Raw genomic sequence first — 24,115 nt, 5'->3', positions numbered from 1 at the left:
ACACAAGCTGACCGAGCACACAGAAACTGACCCACTGACCACAACCTGACAGTACACACAGGAACTGACCCACTGACCACAACCTGTCATAATACACAAAAACTGGACCACTGACCACGAAATCTCCGAACACACAGAAACTGACCCACTGACCACAACCTGATCGAAAACACCGAAATCAACCCACTGAACACAACCAAACCGAGCACACAGTAGCTGACCAACTGAACACAACCTCTCCGAATACACAGAAACTGAACCACTGAACACAACCTGATCGAAGACACAGAGTCTGTCCCACTGACCACAACCTGATGGAACACACAGGAACTGACCCACTGACCACAACCGGTACGAACACAATGAAACTGGCCTACTGACCACAACCAGACCGAGCACACTGTAACTGGTCCACTGACCACAACATGACCGAACACACAGAAACTGACCAACTGACCACAACCTGACAGAACTCACAGAAACTGACCCACTGGCCATAACCTGACTGAACACACAGAAACTGACCTATTGACGACAAGCTGACCGAACATACATGAACTGACACACTGACCACAACCTGACCGATCACACATAAACTGACTCACTGACCACAACCTGATCGAACACACAGAGACTGAACCACTATCCACAAACTCTCCGAACACACAGAAACTGACCCACTGACCACAACCTGAGAGAACTCACACAAACTGACCCACTGGCCACAACCTGACTGAACACACAGAAACTGAACCATTGACCACAAGCTGACCGAACACACATGAACTGACACACAGACCACAAACTGATCGATCACACAGAAACTGACCCACTGACCACAACCTGATCGAACAGACAGAAACGGAACCACTATCCACAACCTCTCCGAACACACAGAAACTGACCCACTGACCACAACCTGGCCGAAAACACAGAAACTGACCCACTGAACACAACCAGACCGAGCACATAGTAGCTGACCCACTGAACACAACTTGAAAGAACACAAAGAAACTGAACCACTGACCACAGCCTGATCGAGCACACAGAATCTGGCCCACTGACCACAACCTGATGGAAGACACAGGAACTGACCCACTGACCACCACCTGTCCAAACACACAGAAACTGTCCCACTGACCCGAACCAGACCGAGCACACTGTAACTGGACCACTGAACACAAGCTGACCGAAGCCACAGAAACTGACCCACTGACCACAACCTGACAGAACTCACAGAAACTGACCCACTGGCCACAAATTGACTGAGCACACAGAAGCTGATCTATTGACCACAAGCTGACCGAACACACAGAAACTGACCCACTGACCACAACCTGACAGAACTCACAGAAACTGCCCCACTGGCCGCAAATTGACTGAACACACAGAAACTGATCCATTGACCACAAGCTGACCGAGCACACAGGAACTGACACACTGACCACAACCTGACCGATCACACAGAAACTGAACCACTATCCACAACCTCTCCGAACACACGGAAACTGACCCACTGACCACAAGCTAACCGAAAAAACAGAAAACGACCCACTGAACACAACCAGACCGAGCGCACAGTAGCTGACCAATGAACACAACCTGAAAGAACACACAGAAACTGACCCACTGAGCACAACCTGAGAGATCACAAAGTAATTGACACACTGACCACAACCTGACCGAATAATCAGAAACTGACCCACTGAACACAACTTGACCAAACACACAGAAACTGACCCACTGCCCACAACCTGACCGAGCACACAGTAACTGACCCACTGACCACAACCTGACTGAACAAGCAGAAACTGACCCGCAGAACACAAGCTGACAGAACACACAGAAACTGACCCACTGACCACAACCTGACCGAACACACAGAAACTGACCCACTGACCACAACCTGACAGAACACACAGGAACTGACCCACTGACCACAACCTGTCATAATACACAAAAACTGGACCACTGACCACGAAATCTCTGAACACACAGAAACTGACCCACTGGCCACAACCTGATCGAACACACAGAAACTGAACCACCAGCCGCAACCTCTCCGAACACATAGAAACTGACCCACTGACGACAACATGACCGAAATCACCGAAACCGACCCACTGAACACAACCAGACCGAGCACACAGTAGCTGACCAACTGAACACAACCTCTCCGAATAAAGAGAAACTGAACCACTGAACACAACCTGATCGAAGACACAGAGTCTGTCCCACTGACCACAACCTGATGGAACACACAGGATCTGTCCCACTGACCACAACCTGTACGAACACAAAGAAACTGGCCTAATGACCACAACCAGACCGAGCACTCTGTAACTGGTCCACTGACCACAACCTGACTGAACTCACAGAAACTGACCCACTGGCCACAACCTGACTGAACAAACAGAAACTGACCCATTGACCACAAGCTGACCGAACACACATGAACTGACACACTGACCACAAGCTGACCGATCAAACAGAAACTGACCCAATGACCACAACCTGATCGAACACACAGAAACTGAACCACTATCCACAACCTCTCCGAACACACAGAAACTGACCCACTGACCACAACCTGACCGAAACACAGAAACCGACCCACTAAACACAACCAGACCGGCCACAAAGTAGCTGACCCACTGAACACAACCTGAAAGAACAAACAGAAACTGAACCACTGACCACAACCTGACCGATCACAAAGTAACTGACACACTGACCACAACCTGACCGAACACTCAGAAACTGACCCACTGAACACAACTTGACCAAACACACAGAAACTGACCCACTGACCACAACCTGACTGAACACGCAGAAACTGACCCACAGAGCACAAGCTGAACGAACACACAGAGACTAACCCACTGACCACAGCCTGACGGAACACACAGCAACTGACCCACTGAAAACAATATGTCCGAACACACAAAAACTGGCCCACTGACCACGAACTCTCCGAACACACAGAAAATGACACACAGTCCAAAACCAGACCGAGCACACAGTAACTGGTCCACTGACCAGAACCTGAGAGAACACACAGGAACTGTCCCACAGACCACAACCAAACTGAGCACAGAGAAACTGACCCACAGACCACAACCTGACCGAAAACAAGGAAACTGACCCACTGACCACAAGCTGACCGAAAACACAGAAACTGACCAACTGAACACAACCTGAGTGAACACACAGAAAATGACCCACTGACCACAGCCTGATGTAACACACAGAAACTGACCCACTGAACACAACCTGACCGAACACACAGAAACGGACCCACTGACTAGAAGCTGACCGAAAACACAGAATCTGACACACTGACCACAACCAGACCGAGCATACAGAAGCTGAACAACTGACCATAACCTGACTGAACACCCAGTAGCTGACCCACTGACCAAACTGACGAAGCTGACCGAAAGCACAAAAGATGACACACTGTCCACAACCAGATCGAGCACACAGTAACTGACATACTGAACACAACCAGACCAAAGACACAAAAAAATGTACTGGCGACGCTAGACGTGTTCCTATCTAGTTATCCAGCAAGTTAAACACTCTATTCAAAATAATTCTTCGTGAAGCCGTTTGCTGTTTGAAGCCTTTACTGGAACAAATTTGTGAAACTGTAAACAAAGACAAAGTATGTTTTGTACATAACTGAGTACTATACATTCGATATTACATAAGATATAAACATATTTACAAAAGTAGAATAGAGTAATTGTATAACTAACTAACATTTGGACTAACTTCTATAACTATCAAATATTAACCTTTTATAAACATAGTGTTATCAAAATACTACTCTGACACCGTTGCTATTATGCTAAGGAACAAAGATACTCACAGATATTGCGCTTGGCCTAATATATGAAATCAGATTACATTGGATTGTGAAACCCTTATGGAATCCTCCATTACTGCCAGGTTCTTCCTGGAATTCTACTTCCTGTGTTACACAGGAAGAAAGGTACGAAGGTCAAATGACAACTCACAGGAAGAAAGGATCAAAGGTCAAATGACCTCACACAGGAAGAAAGGTTGAAAGATCAGAAGACCTTTCCAGCATACAAACTGCTAACACAATAAACACCACCAGAGGGTGCTACCTGCAAATAAATTGTTCACTGCATGTAAAAAGTCCATTGGTGCAGAGCAGAAAATGACCAGCTGAGCGGAAGCTGACGGAACACAAAGAAACTGACCCACTGAAAACAACCTGACCGAAAAAACAGAAGCTGACCCACTGACCAGAAGCTGATTGGAAACACAGAAATTGACCCACTGAACAAAACCCGACCGATCTTACAGGAATTGACCAACAGACCACAACCTGACTGAATACACAGGAACTGAGCCATTGTCCCACTGGCCACAACCTGAACGAACACACAGAAACTGGCCCATTGACCACAAGCTGACCAAACACACAGAAACTGACATTTTGACCACAACCTGACTGAACACACAGAAACTGACACACTGACCACAACCTGAACGAACACAGAGAAACTGAGCCACTGAACACAACCTGACTGATCACACAGAAACTGACATGTTGACGACAACCTGACCCAACACACAAAATCTGGCAACTGACAACAACCTGTCCAAACACACAGAAATTGACCCACAGACCACAACCTGACTGAGCACACAGAAACTGATCCACTGACCACAACCTGACCGAGCACACAGAAACTGATCCAATGACCACAACCTGTCCGAACATGCAGAAACTCTCCCACTGACGACGACCTAAGCGAAAGAACAGAACCTGCCCCACTGACCGCAACCTGACCAAACACACAGAAACCTACCCACTGACCACAAGCTGTCCGAACATACAGAAACTGACCCACTGAATGCAACCTGACTGAACACACAGAAACTGATCCAATGTTCTCAACCTGTACAGGAAAAATGGCAGCATGCACGGACGCAGCGGCTTTGTCTCTCCCGAGAATTAGCGTTTTCTCCCTCCTTCTGAGTCTCTTCTGGACTCTGCTGCTACGGGAATTGAGGGCAGACCTACCGTACAGCCGGCAGACGCTCCTAGACATCGGGGCCGACTGTGTGCGGCTCACACTCGGCGACATCGATCTGCCTCCAGACATCGCCCGACCCCCGGGACCAGCGTGGTGTCCTTCCCCAGCCGGAAGTCGGCGCAGACCGTGAAGGGAACGCAAGCAGAAGTGGGGTAAGAGGTCCGGTATCCAAAACAGGCTGAAGAGGGCCCCACACAAACCCTCCCTCCCAAGTATAACTCTACAAATAAACTCTAAAGCCTGCACATCTGCCAATGCACTTTATTATGGTTATGTTTATGTTAATATACTACAAGCCAAATGTATGTTGAATGCTTAAATGTCTTAAAATAAATGTACACTCTCGGGAGCCTCAAGCCAAAATTTCGTTGTACTGCACATGTTCACTAACAATGACAATAAAAGTTGATTTGATTTGATTTGATTTGATTTGAAACAGACAGAAACTGATCCACAGGCCACAACCTGAACAAACACACAGAAACTGACCCACTGACCACATACTGAACGAACAAACAGAAACTGACATGTTGACCACACCTTGACCGAACACAAAGGAACTGACCCACTGAACACAACCTGAATGAGCACACAGAATCTGACATGTTGACCACAAGCTGACCGAACAGACAGAATCTGGCCCACTGACAACAACCTGACGAAACACACAGAAGCTGACCCACAGACCACAAATTGATTGTGCAGACAGAAACTGACCCAATGACCAAAACATGAACGAACACACAGAAACCAATCCAATGCCAACAACCTGTCTGAACACGCAGAAACTGACCCACTGACCACAGCAAGAAGGAACACACAGAAACTCACCCACTGACCACTACCTGAGCGAAAGCACAGAAACTGTCCCACTGACCGCAACCTGCCCAACCACACAGAAACTGACCCAATTACCATAATCTGACCGAACACACAGAAACTGACACACTGACCACAACTTGACTGAACACACAGGAACTGACCGACTGACCACAACCTGACCGAAAACACAGAAACTGTTCCACTGACCACAACCTGACCGAACACACAGAAACTAAACAACTGACCACACTATTTCTGAACACACAGAAACGGACCCACTGACCACAACCTGATCGAACACACAGAGTCTGGCCCACTGACCGCAACCTGATGGAACACACAGGAATTGACCCACTGACCACAACCTGTCCGAACACACAGAAACTTGCCCACTGACCACACCCAGACAAAGCACACTGTAACTGGTCCACAGACCACAACCTGACAGAACACACAGAAACTGACCCACAGACCACAACCAGACTGAGCACACAGAAACTGACCCACAGACCAAAACCTGACCGAAAACACAGAAACTGACACACAGACCACAACCAGACTGAGCACACAGAAACTGACACACTGACCAAAACCTGAACGAAAACACAGAAACTGACCCACTGACCACAATCTGACCGAAAACACAGAAACTGACTCACTGACCTCAGCATGATCTAACACAAATAAACTGACCCACTGAACACTACCTGACCGAACACACAGAAACTGACACAATGACCACAACCTGTCCGAAAACACAGAAAATGACCCACTGACCACAACCAGACCGAACACACAGTAACTGACATAATGAACCCAACCAGACCGATGACGCAGAAACTGACCCACTGAAAACAACCTGACCGAAAACACAGAAACTGACACACTGACCACAACAAGACCGAGCACACAGAAAGTCACCCAATGAGCACAAAATGACCTGCTGACCAGAAGCTGATTGGAAACACCGAAATTGACCCACAGAACACAAACCGACTGATCTTACAGAAACTGACCCATTGACCAAAACCTCTCTGAACAAACAGAAACTGTCCCAATGAACACATCCTGTCCGAACACACGGAAAATGACCCACTGACCACAACCTGACTGAGCACACATTAACTGACCCATTGACCACAACCTGACCGAACACACAGAAACTGACACACAGACCACAACCAGACCAAGCACACAGTAACTGATCCATTGACCACAACGTGACAGAACACACAGAATCTGACCCACAGACCACAACCAGACTGATCACACAGAAACTAACCCACAGACCACAAACTGACCGAACACACAGAAACTGACCCACTGACCACAACCTGACCGAACACACAGAAACTGACCCACTGACCACAACCTGACAGAACATACAGAAACTGACCCATTCACCACAAGCTGACCAAACACACAGAAATGACACACTGACCACAACCTGATCGAACACACAGAAACTGAACCACTGTCCACAACCTCTCCGAAAACACAAAAAATTAGCCATTGACCACAACCTCACCGAACACACAGAAACCGACCCACTGAACACAACCAGACCGAGCACACAAACAGACCAACTGAACACAACCTGAAAAAACACACAAAAAACTGACGCACAGACCAAAACCTGCCCGAAATCACAGAAACTGACCCACTGACCACAAGCTGACCGAAAACACAGAAACTGACCAACAGAACACAACCTGAGTGAGAACACAGAAAATGACCCACTGACCACAATCTGACTGAACACACAGGAACTGACTCACGGACCTCAGCCTGATCTAACACAATGAAACTGACCCAGAGAGCACAACCTGACCAAACACACAGAAACTGACCCAATGACCAGAAGCTGACCGAAAACACAGAAAGTGACCCACTGACCACATCCAGATCGAGCACACAGAAGCTGAACAACTGACCACAACATTACCAAACACCCAGAAGTTGACCCACTGGCCACAACCTGAACGAACACACAGAAACTTACGCACTGACCACAGCCTGTCCAAAAACACAGAAACTGACCACTGACCACAACCAGACCGAACACAGAGTAACTGAAATAATGAACCCAACCAGACCGAAGTGCAGAAACTGACCCACTGACCTGAAGCTGAACAAACACAAAGAAACTAACCCACTGAAAACAACCTGACCGAAAACGCAGAAACTGACCCACTGACCACAACAAGATCGATCACACAGTAAGTCACCCACTGCACACAACATAACCAAACACACAGAAAAATTCCCGCTGACCAGAAGCTGATTGGAAACACAGCAATTGACCCACTGAACACAACCCGACCGATCTTACAGAAACTGACCCACAGACCACAACCTAACTGAACACACAGGAACTGACCCACTGGCCACAACGTGAACGAACACACAGAAACTGACCCATTGACAACAAGCTGACCGAACACACAGAAACTGACCCATTGACCACAACCTGACCGAACACACAGAATCTGACCCACTGACCACAAACTGACCGAAAACAGAAACTGACCCACTGACCACAAACTGACCGAACACAGATACTGACCCACTGACCGCAACCTGAACAAACACTGAGTAACTGACCCACTTTTCACAACCTGAACAAACACACAGAAACTGACATTTTGACGACAACCTGACCGAACACACAGAAATTGACACACTCTCCACAACCTGAACGAACACAGAGAAACTGACCCTCTGAACACAACCTGACCAATCACACAGAAACTGACATGTTGACCACAACCTGACCGAACACACAGAAACTGGCCCACTGACAACAGCCTGACCGAATACAAAGAAACTGACACACAGAACACAACCTGACTGAGCACACAGAGACTGACCCACTGACCACAACCTGACTGAATTCACAGAATCTGATCCAATGACAACAACCTGTCCGAACACGCAGAAACTCACCCACTTACTACCACCTGAGCGAAAGCACAGAAACTTTCAAATTGACGGCAATCTGAGCAAACACACAGAAACTGACCCAGTGACCACAAGCTGACCGAACACACAGAAACTGACCCACTGACAACAACCTGACCGAACACACAGAAACTGATCTAATGACCACAACCTGAACAAACACATAGAAACTGCCCCACTGACCACAACCTGAACAAACACACAGAAACTGACCCACTGAACACAACATGAACGAACACACAGAAACTGCCTTGTTGACCACAACCTGACTGAACACACAGAAAATGACACACTGACCACATCCTGAACAAAGACAGAGAAACTGACCCACTGAACACAACCTGATCGAGCACACAGAAACTGAAATATTGACCAAAAACGGACCGAACACACAGAATCTGGCCCACTGACCGCAAAATGCCCAAAGACACAGAAACTGAACCACTGACCACAAGCTGACCGAACACACAGAAACTGACCCACTGACCACAACCTGACTGAACACGCAGAAACTGATTCAATGACAGCAACCTGTCCGAACACGCAGAGACTGACCCACAGACCACAACCTGACCGAACACACAGAAACTTACCCACTGACAACAACCTGACGGAGCACACAGTAACTGTTAGCCTGAACACAACCTGTCCGAGCACACAGAAACTGACACACTGAACAGAAGCTGAACAAAGGCACAGAAACTGACCCAATGACCACAACCCGACCGAGCACACAGATGCTGAAACACTGATCACAACTTGACTGAACACACAGGAACTGATCCACTGACCACAACCTGACCGAACACACAGAAACTGACCCACTGACCACAACCTGACCGAACACACTGTAACTGAACCACTGACCACAACTTTTCTGAACAAACAGAAACTGACCCACTGACCACAACCTGACCGAACACACAGAAACTGACCCACTGATCACAACCAGACCGAGCACACAGTAACTGAACCACCGAACACAACCTGAAATAACACACAGAAACTGACCCACTGAACACAACCTGACCGATCACAATGTAACTGACACACTGACCACAACCTGACCGAGCCCTCATAAACTGGCCCACTGGCCACAATATAGCCGAACACTCAGAAACTGACCCATTGACCACAAGCTGACCACACACACAGAAAATGATCCACTGACCAAAACTTGGCAGAAAACACAGAAACTGACCAACAGACAACATCATCACCAATCACACAGAAATTGACCGAACACACAGAAAGAGACCTACTGACCACATCCTGATCGAGCACACAGTAACTGACCCATTGAATGCAAACTGACAGAACACACAGAAACTGACCCAATGACAAAAACCTGACCAAACACACAGAAACAGACCCACTGACAACAACCTCACCGAACACACAGAAATTGACACAATGACCACAACATGACCGTACACACAGAAACTGACCACTGAACGCAACTTGACCAAACACACAGAAACTGACTCATTGACCACAACCTGTCCGAATAAACAGGAACTGACCCATTGCCCACAAGTTAACCGAAAACACAGAAATTGTCCCACTGACCACAACCTGACCGAACACACAGGCACTGACTCACTGACCACAACCTGACAGAACACACAGAAACTGACTCACTGACCACAACCTGATGGAACACACAGAAGCTGAACCACTGACCACAACCTGAACGAACACACAGAAACTGACATATTGACCACAACCCGACCGAACACACAGAATCTGACCACAACACGACCGAGCACACAGAAGCTGACACACTGACCAGAACCTGACTGAACACACACGAACTGACCCACTGACCACAACCTGACCTAACACACAGAAACTGAACCACTGACCACAACCTGTCCGAACACACATAAACTGACCCTCTGACCACAACCTGACCGAAAACACAGAAGCTGACCCAATGAACACAACCAGGTGGAGCATACAGTAACTAATCCACTGAACACAACCTGAAATAACACACAGAAACTGACCCACTGACCATAAACTGACCGATCATAATGTAATTGACACACTGACCTCAACCTGACCAAGCACTCATAAACTGACCCAATGTCCACAACATTGCCGGCCACTCAGAAACTGAAACATTATCCACAAGCTGACCGAACACACAGAAACTGTCCCACTGACGAAAACCTGACAGAAAACATGGAAATTGACCTACAGACAACATTCTCACCAAACACACAGAAATTGACTGGACATACAGAAACTGACCCACTGACCACAACCTGTCCAAATGCACGTAAAATGACCAATTGACCACAACCTGACCAAGCACTCAGTAACTGAGCCACTGACCACAACCTGACCGAACAAACAGAAACTGACCCACAGACCACAAGCTGACCGGAGACACAGAAACTGTCACAAAGACCACAACTAGACCGAACACACAGAAACTGACCAACTGACCACAGCTGACCGAAAACACAGAAACTGACCCACTGAACACAACCTGACCGAAAACAAAGAAACTGAGCCGCTGACCAGAAGCTGACCGAAAACAGAGAAACTGGCCACCACCTGACGGAACACCCGTAAACTGACCCAGTGCCCACAACCTGACCGATCATGCAGAAAATGACCCACTGATCACAAACTGCCCGAAAACACAGAAACTGACCCAATGACCACAACCAGACCGAGCAAACAGTAACTGACATAGTGAACACAATCTGACTGCACACACAGAAACTGACCCGCTGACCAGAAGCTGACTGGAAACACAGAAACTGACCCACTGGCCACAACCTGACCGAACACACAGAAACTGACCCATTGACCACAAGTTAACAGAAAACACAGAAACTGTGTCACTGACCACAACCTGAGCGAACACACAGGCACTGACTCACTGATCACAACCTGATCGAACACACAGAAACTGACTCACTGACCACAATCTGATGGAACACACAGAAACTGACCCACTGACCACAACCTGAATAAACACACAGAAACTGACCCACTGACCACAACCTGAACGAACACACAGAAACTGACATTTTGACCACAGACTGAACGAACACACTGACAGTGAACTAATGAACACCACCTGTCCGCATACAAAGAAACTGACACGCTGACCAGAAGCTGATCATAAACACAGAAACTGACCCACTGACCACAACCCTACCGTACACACAGAAGCTGACACACTGACCACTACCTGACTGAAAACACAGGAACTGACCCACGGACAACCACCTGACCAAACACACAGAAACTTACAAACTGAACTCAACCTGAGCGAATACACAGAAAATGACCCACTGACCACAACCTGTCCGATCACACATAAACTGAAACTCTGACCACAACCTGACCGAACACACAGAAACTGACCCAATGAACGCAACCAGGTGGAGCACACAGTAACTGAACCACTGACCACATCCTGACCGATCACAATGTAACTGACACACTGACCTCAACCTGACCAAGCACTCATCAACTGACCCACTGTCCACATCATAGCTGAACTCACAGAATATGACTCATTGTCCACAAGCTGACCGAACACACAGAAACTGACTCATTGACCACAAGCTGACCGAACACAGAGAAACTGACCCAATGACCACAAGCTGACCGAACACACAGAAACTGACCCAATGACCACAACCTGACAGAAAACACAGAAACTGACCCACAGACAACATTCTCACCGAACACAGAGTAACTGACCAGACACACAGAAACTGACCCACTGACCACTTGCTCAACGAGCACACAGTAATTGAACCACTGAATACAACCTGACCGAACACAAAGAAACTGACCCAATGACCACAACCTGACCAAACATACAGAAACAGACCCACTGACCACAATCTCACCGAACACACAGAAACAGACCCACTGACCACAATCTCACCGAACACACAGAAACTGAACTACTGATCACAAACTGACTGAACAAACAGAAACTGACACACTGACCACAACCTGATCGAACACACAGAAACTGAACCACTGACCACAACCTGTCCGATCACACATAAACTGAACCTCTGACCAAAACTTGACCGAACACACAGAAACTGACCGAATGAAAACAACCAGGTGGAGCACACAGTAACTGAACCACTCAACACATCCTGAAAGAACACACAGAAACTGACCCACAGACCACAACCTGACCGATCACAATGTAACTGAAACACTGACCTCAACCTGACAAAGCACTGATAAACTGACCCACTGTCCACAACATAGCTGAACTCACAGAAACTAACTCATTGACCACAAGCTGAACGAACACACAGAAACTGACCCACTGACCACAACCTGACAGAAAACACAGAAATTTACCCACAGACAACATTCTCACCGAACACAGAGAAACTGACAGGACACACAGAAACTGACCCTCTGACCACTTGCTCAACGAGCACACAGTACCTGAACCATTGAATACAACCTGACCGAACACACAGAAACTGACACAAAGACCACAACCTGACAGAAAACACAGAAACTGACCCACAGACAACATCCTCACCGAATACACAGAAACTGACTGAACACACAGAAACTGAGCCACTGACCACTTCTTGAACGAGCACACATTAACTGACCCATTGAACACAACTTGACTGAACACAAAAAAACTGATCCAATGTCGACAACCTGACCAAACACACAGGAACAGACACACTGACCACAACCTGACCGATCACACACAAACTGACCCACTGACCACAACCTGATCGAACACACAGAAACTGAACCATTGTCCACAACCTCTCTGAACACACAGAAACTGACCCACTGACCACAACCTGACCGAACACACAGACACCGACGCACTGAACACAACCTGACCGAGCACACAGAAACTGACCCACTGAAGACAACCTGAAAGAACACACAGAAACTGACCCACTGACCACAAACTGACCGATCACAAAGTAACTGACACACTGACCACAACCTGACTGAAGACTCAGTAACTGGTCCACTGACCACAACATGACAGAACAAACAGAAACTGACCCATATACCACAACCAGACTGAGCACACAGAAACTGACACACAGAACACAAACTGACCAAAAACACAGAAGCTGACACACTGACCACAAGCTGATCGAAAGCACAGAAACTGACCAACTGACCACAACCTGTACGAAAACACAGAAAGAGACCCATTGACCACAACCAGAACGAACACACAGTAACTGACCCACTGACCACAACCTGTCCGAACACGCAGAAACTGACCCACTGACCACAACCTGACCGAACACACAGAAACTGACACAAAGACCACAACCTGACAGAAAACACAGAAACTGACCCACAGACAACATCCTCACCGAACACACAGAAACTGACTGAACACACAGAAACTGAGCCACTGACCACAACCTGACCAAACACACAGAAACTAATCCAATGACCACAACCTCTCTGAACACGCAGAAGCTGACACACAGACCACAACCTGACCTAACACACAGAAACTCACCCACTGACCACTTCCTGAGCGAAAGCACAGAAACTATCCCACTGACCGCAACCTGCCCTAACATACAGAAACTGACCCACTGACCACAAGCTGACCGAGCACACAGTAACAGTCAGACAGAACAGAGCCTGACCGAGTTCACAGAAACTGACCCGCTGATCAGAAGCTGATGAAAGAAACAGAAACTGACCCACTGGAAACAACCCAACCGAGCACACAGAAGCTGACACACTGACCACAAGTTGACTAAAAACACAGGAACTGACCCACTGACCACAACCTGACCGAACACACAGAAACTAATCCACTAACCACAACCTGATTGAACACACAGAAACTGTACCACTGATCACAAACATTCTGAACTCACAGAAACTGCCCCACTGATCACAACCTGACCGATCACACAGAAACTAACCCACTGACCACAACTTGACCGAGCACACAGTAACTGTCAGACTGAAAACAAACTGACCAACATACAGAAACTGACCCACTGACAGCAACCTGTCCGAACACAGAGAAACTGACACACAGATTACAACCAGACCGAACACATAGAAACCGACCCACTGACCACAGCCTGACCGATCACACAAAAACTGACACACTGACCACAAAATGTCCGAGCACACAGTAACTGACATACTGAATACAACGTGCCCGCGCACACAGAAACTGACCCGCTGAGCTGAAGCTGACCAAACACACAGAAACCGACCCAGTGAAATCAACCTGACCGAAAACACAGAAACTGACCCAATGACCACAACCAGACCGAGCACGCAGTAAGTGACCCACTGAAGACAACGTGACCGATCTTACAGAAACTGACCTAGTGACCACAATCTGACCAAATGCACAGAAAGTGACACACTGACCACAACCTGACCGATCTTACAGTAACTGACACAATAACAACAACCTGACCGAACACACATAAACTGATCCACAGACCACAAACTGACCGAACACACAGAAACTGACCCACTGACCACAACCTGACCGAAAGCACATAATCTGTCCCACAGACCACAACCTGTCCGAACACACAGAAACTGATCCATTGACCACGACCTGTCCGAACACGCAGAAACTGACACACAGAACACAACCTGACCGAACACACAGATACAGACCCACTGACAACAAACTGACCGAGCACAGAGTAACTGTCGGCCAGAACACAGCCTGACCGAGTACACAGAACCTGACCCGTTGACCAGAAGCTGATGAAAGACTCAGAAACTGACCCACTGATCACAACCCGACCGAGCACTCAGAAGCTGACACACTGAACACAAGTTGACTGAACACACAGGAACTGACCCATTGACCACAACCTGACCGAACACACAGAAACGAATCCACTGACCACAACCTGATCGAACATACATAAACGGTACCACTGACCACAAACTTTCTGAACACACAGAAACTGAACCACTGACCACAACCTTTCTGAACAGACAGAAACTGAAAAACTGAATACGACACGACCGAGCACACAGAAGCTGACACACTGATCACAACTTGACTGAACAGACAGAAACTGACCCACTGACCACAACCTTTCTGAACAGACAGAAACTGAAACACTGAATACAACACGACCGAGCACACAGAAGCTGACACACTGACCACAACTTGACTGAACACACAGAAACTGACCCACTGGCCACAACCAGACTGAGCCCACAGAAACTGACCTACAGACCACAACCAGACTGAGCCCACAGAAACTGACCCACAGACCAAAACCTATCCGAAAACACAGAAACAGACCCACTGACCACAAGCTGACCGAAAACACAGAAACTGACCAACTGAACACAACCTGAGCGAACGCACAGAAAATGTCCCACTGACCACAACCAGACCGAACACACAGTAGCTGAAATATTGAACCCAACCAGACAGAAGACACAGAAACTGACCCGCTGACCTGATGCTGATCGAAAACAAAGAAACTGACCAACTTAAAAAAACCTGACCGAAAACACAGAAACTGACCCACTGACCACAATAAGACCAAACACACAGTAATCACCCACTGAACACGACATGACCAACAACACAGAAAATGACCCGCTGACCAGAAGCTGATTGGAAACACAGAAATTGACCCACTGAATACAACGTGGCCGATCTTACAGAAACTGACATGTTGACCACATCCTGACCGAACACACAGAATCTGGCCCACTGACAACAACGTGTCCGAACACAAAGAAACTGACCCACACACCAAAACCTGACTGAGCACACAGAAACTGACCCACTGACCACAACCTTACCGAACACACAGAATCTGATACAATGACCACAACCTGTCCGAACACGTAGAATCTCACCAACTGACCACTTCCTGAGCGAAAGCACAGAAACTTTCCCAATGGCCGCAACCTGAACAAACACACAGAAACTGACCCACTGTCCACAAGCTGACCGAACACACAGAAACTGATCCAGTGACCACAACTTGAACAAGCACACAGAAACTGACCCACTGACCACAACCTGAACAAAGACACAGAAACTGACCCACTGAATACAACCTAAACGAACACACAGAAACTGACATGTTGACCACAACCTGACCGAACACGCAGAAACTGACACACTAACCACAACCTGAACGAACCCAGAGAAACTGACACACTGAGCTCAACCTGACCGAGCACACAGAAGCTGATATGTTGAACATAACCTGACCGAACACACAGAATCTAGCCCACTGACAACAATCTGACCAAACACACAAAAGCTGACCCACAGACCACATCCTGACTGAGCAGAAAAAACTGAGCACAGAGTAACTGTCAGACTGAACACAAACTGACCGAGCACACAGAAACTGAAAAACTGACCACAACTGTCCGAACACAGAGAAACTGACACACAGACTACAACCAGACCGAACACATCGAAACTGAACCACTGACCACAATCTGATCGATCACACAGTAACGGACACACTGACCACTACCTGCCCGAACACACAGAAACTGAACCAATGACCACAACCTGACTGAACACACAGAAACTGAACCACTGATCACAACCTGACCGAACGCACAGATACTCACCCACTGACCACAACATGTCCGAACACACAGAAACTTACCCGCTGACCAGAATCTGATCAAAATAACAGAAACTGACCCAATGACCACAACCCGACCGAGCACACAGAAGCTGACCCACTGACCACAAACTTACTGAACACACAGAAACTGACCCACTGACCACAAGCTGACCGAGCACACAGAAAGTGACGCACTGAAAACCACCTTACCGAACATATAGAAACTGACCGTAGGCCACAACCTGACCAAACACACAGAAAGTGACCCATTGACCACAAGCTGACCGAACACACAGGAACTGACACACTTTCCACAAACTGAACGAGCACTCATAAACTGAGACACTGGCAACAACATAGCCGAACACTCAGAAACTGACCAATTGACAATAAGCTGACCACACGCACAGAAACTGACCCACTGATCATAACCTGACAGATAACACCGAAACTGACCCACAGACAACATCCCCACCAAACACACACAACCCGACCGAGCACACAGAAGCTGACACACTGACCACAAATTGACAGAACACACAGGAACTGGCACACTGAACACGACCTGACCGAACACACAGATACTGACCCACTGACAACAAGCTGATCGAACACACAGAAACTGACCCACTGACCACAACCTGACCGGAAGCACAGACACTGTCCCACAGACCGCAACCTGAGCAAACACACAGAAACAGATCCAATGATCACAACCTGTCCGAACACGCAGAAATCGACCCACAGTCCACAACCTGTCCGAACACACAGAAACTGAACCACTGACCACAACATGACTGAACACACAGAAACTGACCCGCTGACAAGAAGCTGAGCAAAAACACAGAAACTGACCCACTGACCACAACCTGACCGACAACAAAGAAACTGACCAACCGACCACAAGGTTTCCGAATACACAGAAACTGACCCGCTGACTAGAAGCTGAGCAAAAACACAGAAACTGTCCCACTGACCACAACCCGACCGAGCACACAAAAGCTGACCTACTGACCACAACCTGACCAACAACACAGAATCTGACCCACTGACCACAACCTGACCGAAAGCACAGAAACTGTCCAACAGACCACAACCTGAGCAAACACACAGAAACAGATCCAATGATCACAACCTGTCCGAACACGCAGAAATCGACCTACAGACCACACCCACAGCGAACACACAGAAACTGACCCACTGAACTTTACCTGACCGAGTACACAGTAACTGTCAGACTGAACACAAAATGACTGAGCACGCAGAAACTGACCCACTGACCACAATCAGTCCGAACACAGAGAAACTGATACACAGACTACAACCAGACGGAATACATAGAAACTGACCCACTGACCACAACCTGACCGATCACACAGTAACTGACACACTGATCACAACCTGTCTGAACACACAGAAACTGAACCACTGGCCACATGTCTGAACACGCAGAAACTGAACCACTGACCACAACATGTCTGGACACACAGAAACTGACCGCTGACCAGAAGCTGATCAAAAACACAGAAACTGACCCACTGACCACAACCCGACCGAGCACACAGAAGCTGACCTACTGACCACAACCTGACTGACAACACAGAAACTGACCCACTGACCAGATGCTGTCCGAATACACAGAAACTGGCCCACTGACCACGACCTCTCCGAGCACACAGAAACTGACCCACAGACCACAACCAGACTGAGCACAGAGAAACTGACCCACAGACCAAAACCTATCCGAAAACACAGAAACAGACCCACTGACCACAAGCTGACCGAAAACACAGAAACTGACCAACTGAACACAACCTGAGCGAACACACAGAAAATGACCCACTGATGACAACCTGACCGAACACACAGAAACTGACTCACTGACCTCAGCCTGATCTAACACACAGAAACTGACCCACTGAACACAAGCTGACCGAAAACACAGAAACTGAACAACTGTCCAAAACCTGACCAATCACCCAGAAGCTGACCCACTGATCACAACCAGACCAAACACACAGAAACTGACCCAATGACCACAACCTGTCCGAAAACACAGAAACTGACCCACTGACCACAACCAGACTGAAAACACAGTAACTGAAATATTGAACCCAACCAGACAGGAGACACAGAAACTGACCCGCTGACCTGATGCTGATCGAAAACAAAGAAACTGACCCACTTAAAAAAACCTGATCAAAAACACAGAAACTGACTCAGTGACCACAACCCGACCGAGCACACAGAAGCTGACACACTGATAACAACTTGAATGAACACACAGGTACTGACCCACTGACCACAACCTGACCGAACACACAGTTACTGACCCAATGACCACAACTTGATCGAACACACAGAAATTGAACCAAAGACCACAACCTTTCTGAACACACAGAAACTGACGCACTGACCACAACCTGACCGAACACACAGAAACTGAACCACCGAACACAACCTGAAAGAACACACAGTAACTGAACTACCGAACACAACCTGAAAGAACACACAGAAACTGACCCACTGACCACAACCTGACCGATCACAATGTAACTGACACACTGACCACAACCTGACCGAGCACTCATAAACAGACCCACTGGCCACAACATAGCCGAACACTCAGAAACAGGCCCATTGACAAAAAGCTGACCACACACACAGAAACTGACCCACTGATCACAGCCTGACAGAAAACACAGAAATTGACACACAGAAAACATCCTCACCAAATACACAGAAACTGACCGAACACACAGAAACTGACCCACTGACCACATCCTGATCGAGCACACAGTAACTGACCCACTGAACGCAAACTGACCGAACACACAGAATCTGATACAACGACCACAAACAGTCCGAACACGTAGAAACTCACCCACTGACCATTTCCTGAGCGAAAGCACAGAAACTGTCCCACTGACCGCAACATGAACAAATACACAGAAACTGACCCACTGACCACAAGCTGACCGAACACACAGAAACTGATCCAGTGAGCACAACCTGAACAAGTGTGTCAGTTTCTCTGGGTTCGTTCAGGTTGTGGCCAGTGCGTCAGTTTCTGCGTGTTCGGTCAGGTTGTGGTCAACATGTCAGTTTCTGTGTGTTCGTTCAGGTTGTGTTCAGTGGGTCAGTTTCTGTGTCTTTCTTCAGTTTGTGGTCAGTGGGTCAGTTTCCGTGTGTTTGTTCAGGTTGTGCTCACTGGATCAGTTTCTGTGTGTTCGGTCAGCTTGTGGTCAGTGGGTCAGTTTCTGTGTGTTTGTTCATGTTGCGGTCAGTGGGACAGTTTCTGTGCTTTCGCTCAGGAAGTGGTCAGTGGGTGAGTTTCTACGTGTTCGGACTGTTTGTGGTCGTTGTATCAGATTCTGTGTGTTCGGTCAGGTTGTGGTCAGTGTGTCAGTTTCTGTGTGCTCAGTCAGGTTGTGTTGTGTGGGTCAGTTTCTTTGTGTTCGGACAGGTTGTTGTCAGTGGGACAGATTCTGTGTGTTCGGTCAGGATGTGGTCAACATGTCAGTTTCTGTAAGGTGGGTCGTGTTGTATTCAGTGTGTCCATTTCTGTGTTTCCAATCAGCTTCTGGTCAGCGGGTCATTTTCTGTGTTTTTGGTCATGTTGTGTTCAGTGGGTGACTAACTGTGTGCTTGGTCTTATTGTGGTCAGTGGGTCAGCTTCTGTGTTTTCGGTCAGGTTTTTTTAAGTGGGTCAGTTTCTTTGTTTTCGATCAGCATCAGGTCAGCGGGTCAGTTTCTGTGTCTCCTGTCTGGTTGGGTTCAATATTTCAGTTACTGTGTTTTCAGTCTGGTTGTGGTCAGTGGGTCAGTTTCTGTGTTTTCGGACAGGTTGTGGTCATTGGGTCAGTTTCTGTGTGTTTGGTCTGGTTGTGATCAGTGGGTCAGCTTCTGGGTGATTGGTCAGGTTTTGGACAGTTGTTCAGTTTCTGTGTTTTCGGTCAGCTTGTGTTCAGTGGGTCAGTTTCTGTGTGTTAGATCAGGCTGAGGTCAGTGAGTCAGTTTCTGTGTGTTCGGTCAGGTTGTCATCAGTGGGTCATTTTCTGTGTGTTCGCTCAGGTTGTGTTCAGTTGGTCAGTTTCTGTGTTTTCGGTCAGCTTGTGGTCAGTGGGTCTGTTTCTGTGTTTTCGGATAGGTTTTGGTCTGTGGGTCAGTTTCTCTGTGCTCAGTCTGGTTGTGGTCTGTGGGTCAGTTTCTGTGTGCTCGGAGAGGTCGTGGTCAGTGGGCCAGTTTCTGTGTATTCGGACAGCATCTGGTCAGTGGGTCAGTTTCTGTGTTGTCAGTCAGGTTGTGGTCAGTAGGTCAGCTTCTGTGTGCTCGGTCGGGTTGTGGTCAGTGGGTCAGTTTCTGTGTTTTTGATCAGCTTCTGGTCAGCGGTCAGTTTCTGTGTGTCCAGACATGTTGTGGTCAGTGGTTCAGTTTCTGCGTGTTCAGACATGTGGCCAGTGGTTCAGTTTCTGTGTGTTCAGACAGGTTGTGATCAGTGTGTCAGTTACTGTGTGATCGGTCAGGTTGTGGTCAGTGGGTCAGTTTCTATGTATTCCGTCTGGTTGTAGTCTGTGTATCAGTTTCTCTGTGTTCGGACTGATTGTGGTCAGTGGGTCAGTTTCTGCGTGCTCAGTCATTTTGTGTTCAGTCTGACAGTTACTGTGTACTCGGTCAGGTAAAGTTCAGTGGGTCAGTTTCTGTGTGTTCGCTGTGGGTGTGGTCTGTAGGTCGATTTCTGCGTGTTCGGACAGGTTGTGATCATTGGATCTGTTTCTGTGTGTTTGCTCAGGTTGTGGTCTGTTGGACAGTTTCTGTGCTTTCGGTCAGGTTGTGGTCAGTGGGTCAGATTCTGTGTTGTTGGTCAGGTTGTGGTCAGTAGGTCAGCTTTTGTGTGCTCGGTCGGGTTGTGGTCAGTGGGACAGTTTCTGTGTTTTTGCTCAGCTTCTAGTCAGCGGGTCAGTTTCTGTGTATTCGGAAACCTTGTGGTCGGTTGGTCAGTTTCTTTGTTGTCGGTCAGGTTGTGGTCAGTGGGTCAGTTTCTGTGTTTTTGCTCAGCTTCTTGTCAGCGGGTCAGTTTCTGTGTGTTCAGTCATGTTGTGGTCAGTGGTTCAGTTTCTGTGTGTTCGGACAGGTTGTGGACTGTGGGTCGATTTCTGCGTGTTCGGACAGGTTGTGATCATTGGATCTGTTTCTGTGTGTTTGCTCAGGTTGCGGTCTGTGGGACAGTGTCTGTGCTTCCGGTCAGGTTGTGGTCAGTGGGTCAGTTTCTGTGTGTTCGATCAGCTTGTTGTCAGTGGGTCAGTATCTGTGTGTTCGGTCAGGTCGTGTTCAGTGTGCCAGTTCCTGTGTGTTCTGTCAATTTGTGGTCAGTGTGTCAGCTTCTGTGTGCTCGGTCGGGTTGTGTGTGTTTGGTGGGGATGTTGTCTGTGGGTCAGTTTCGGTGTTATCTGTCAGGTTATGATCAGTGGGTCAGTTTCTGTGCGTGTGGTCAGCTTATTGTCAATTGGTCAGTTTCTGAGTGTTCGGCTATGTTGTTGCCAGTGTCTCAGTTTATGAGTGCTCGTTCAGTTTGTGGAAAGTGTGTCAGTTCCTGTGTGTTCGGTCAGCTTGTGGTCAATGGGTCACTTTCTGTGTGTTTGGTCAGGTTGTGGCCTACGGTCAGTTTCTATATGTTCGGTAAGGTGGTTTTCAGTGCGTCACTTTCTGTGTGCTCGGTCAGCTTGTGGTCAGTGGGTCAGTTTCTGTGTGTTCAGTAAGTTTGTGGTCAGTGGGTCAGCTTCTGTGTGCTCGGTCGGGTTGTGGTCATTGGGTCAGTTTCTGTTATTTTGATCAGATTCTGGTCAGCGGGTAAGTTTCTGTGTGTTCGGACATGTTGTGGTCAGTGGGTGAGTATCTGTACGTTCGGTCAGGTTGTGATCAGTGGTTCAGTTTCTGTGTGTTCAGTCAGGTTGTGGTCATTGGTTCAGTTTCTGTGTGTTCGGGCAGGTAGTGGTCAGTGTGTCCGTTACTGTGTGATCGATCAGATTGTGGTCAGTGGTTCAGTTTCGATGTGTTCGGTCTGGTTGTAGTCTGTGTGTCAGTTTCTCTGTGTTCGGACAGTTGTGGTCAGTTTTTCAGTTTCTGTGTGCTCGGTCAGTTTGTGTTCAGTCTGACAGTTACTCTGTGCTCAGTTTTTTCTGCTCAGTCAGGATGTGGTCTGTGGGTCAGCTTTTGTGTGTTTGGTCAGATTGTTGTCAGTGGGCTAGATTCTGTGTGTTCGGTCAGGTTATGTTCAACATATCAGCTTCTGTGTGCTCGGTCAGGTTGAGCTCAGTGTGTCAGTTTCTCTGGGTTCGTTCAGGTTGTGGTTAGTGTGTCAGTTTCTGCGTGTTCGGTCAGGTTGTGGTCAACATGTCAGTTTCTGTGTGTTCGTTTAGGTTGTATTCAGTGGGTCAGTTTCTGTGTCTTTGTTCAGGTTGTGGTCAGTGGGTCAGTTTCTGTGTGCTTGTTCAAGTTGTGGTCACTGGATCAGTTTCTGTGTGTTCGGTCAGCTTGTGGACAGTGGGTCAGTTTCTGTGTGTTTGTTCAGGTTGCGGCCATTGGGAAAGTTTCTGTGCTTTCGCTCAGGAAGTGGTCAGTTGGTGAGATTCTACGTGTTCGGACAGGTTGTGG

This window comes from Somniosus microcephalus, unplaced genomic scaffold (genome assembly GCF_052327205.1).
Source record: "Somniosus microcephalus isolate GS21.2 unplaced genomic scaffold, FLI_Smic_1.0 unresolved_chr6, whole genome shotgun sequence".
Taxonomy (NCBI): domain Eukaryota; kingdom Metazoa; phylum Chordata; class Chondrichthyes; order Squaliformes; family Somniosidae; genus Somniosus; species Somniosus microcephalus.
This window is presented reverse-complemented; position numbering follows the sequence as displayed.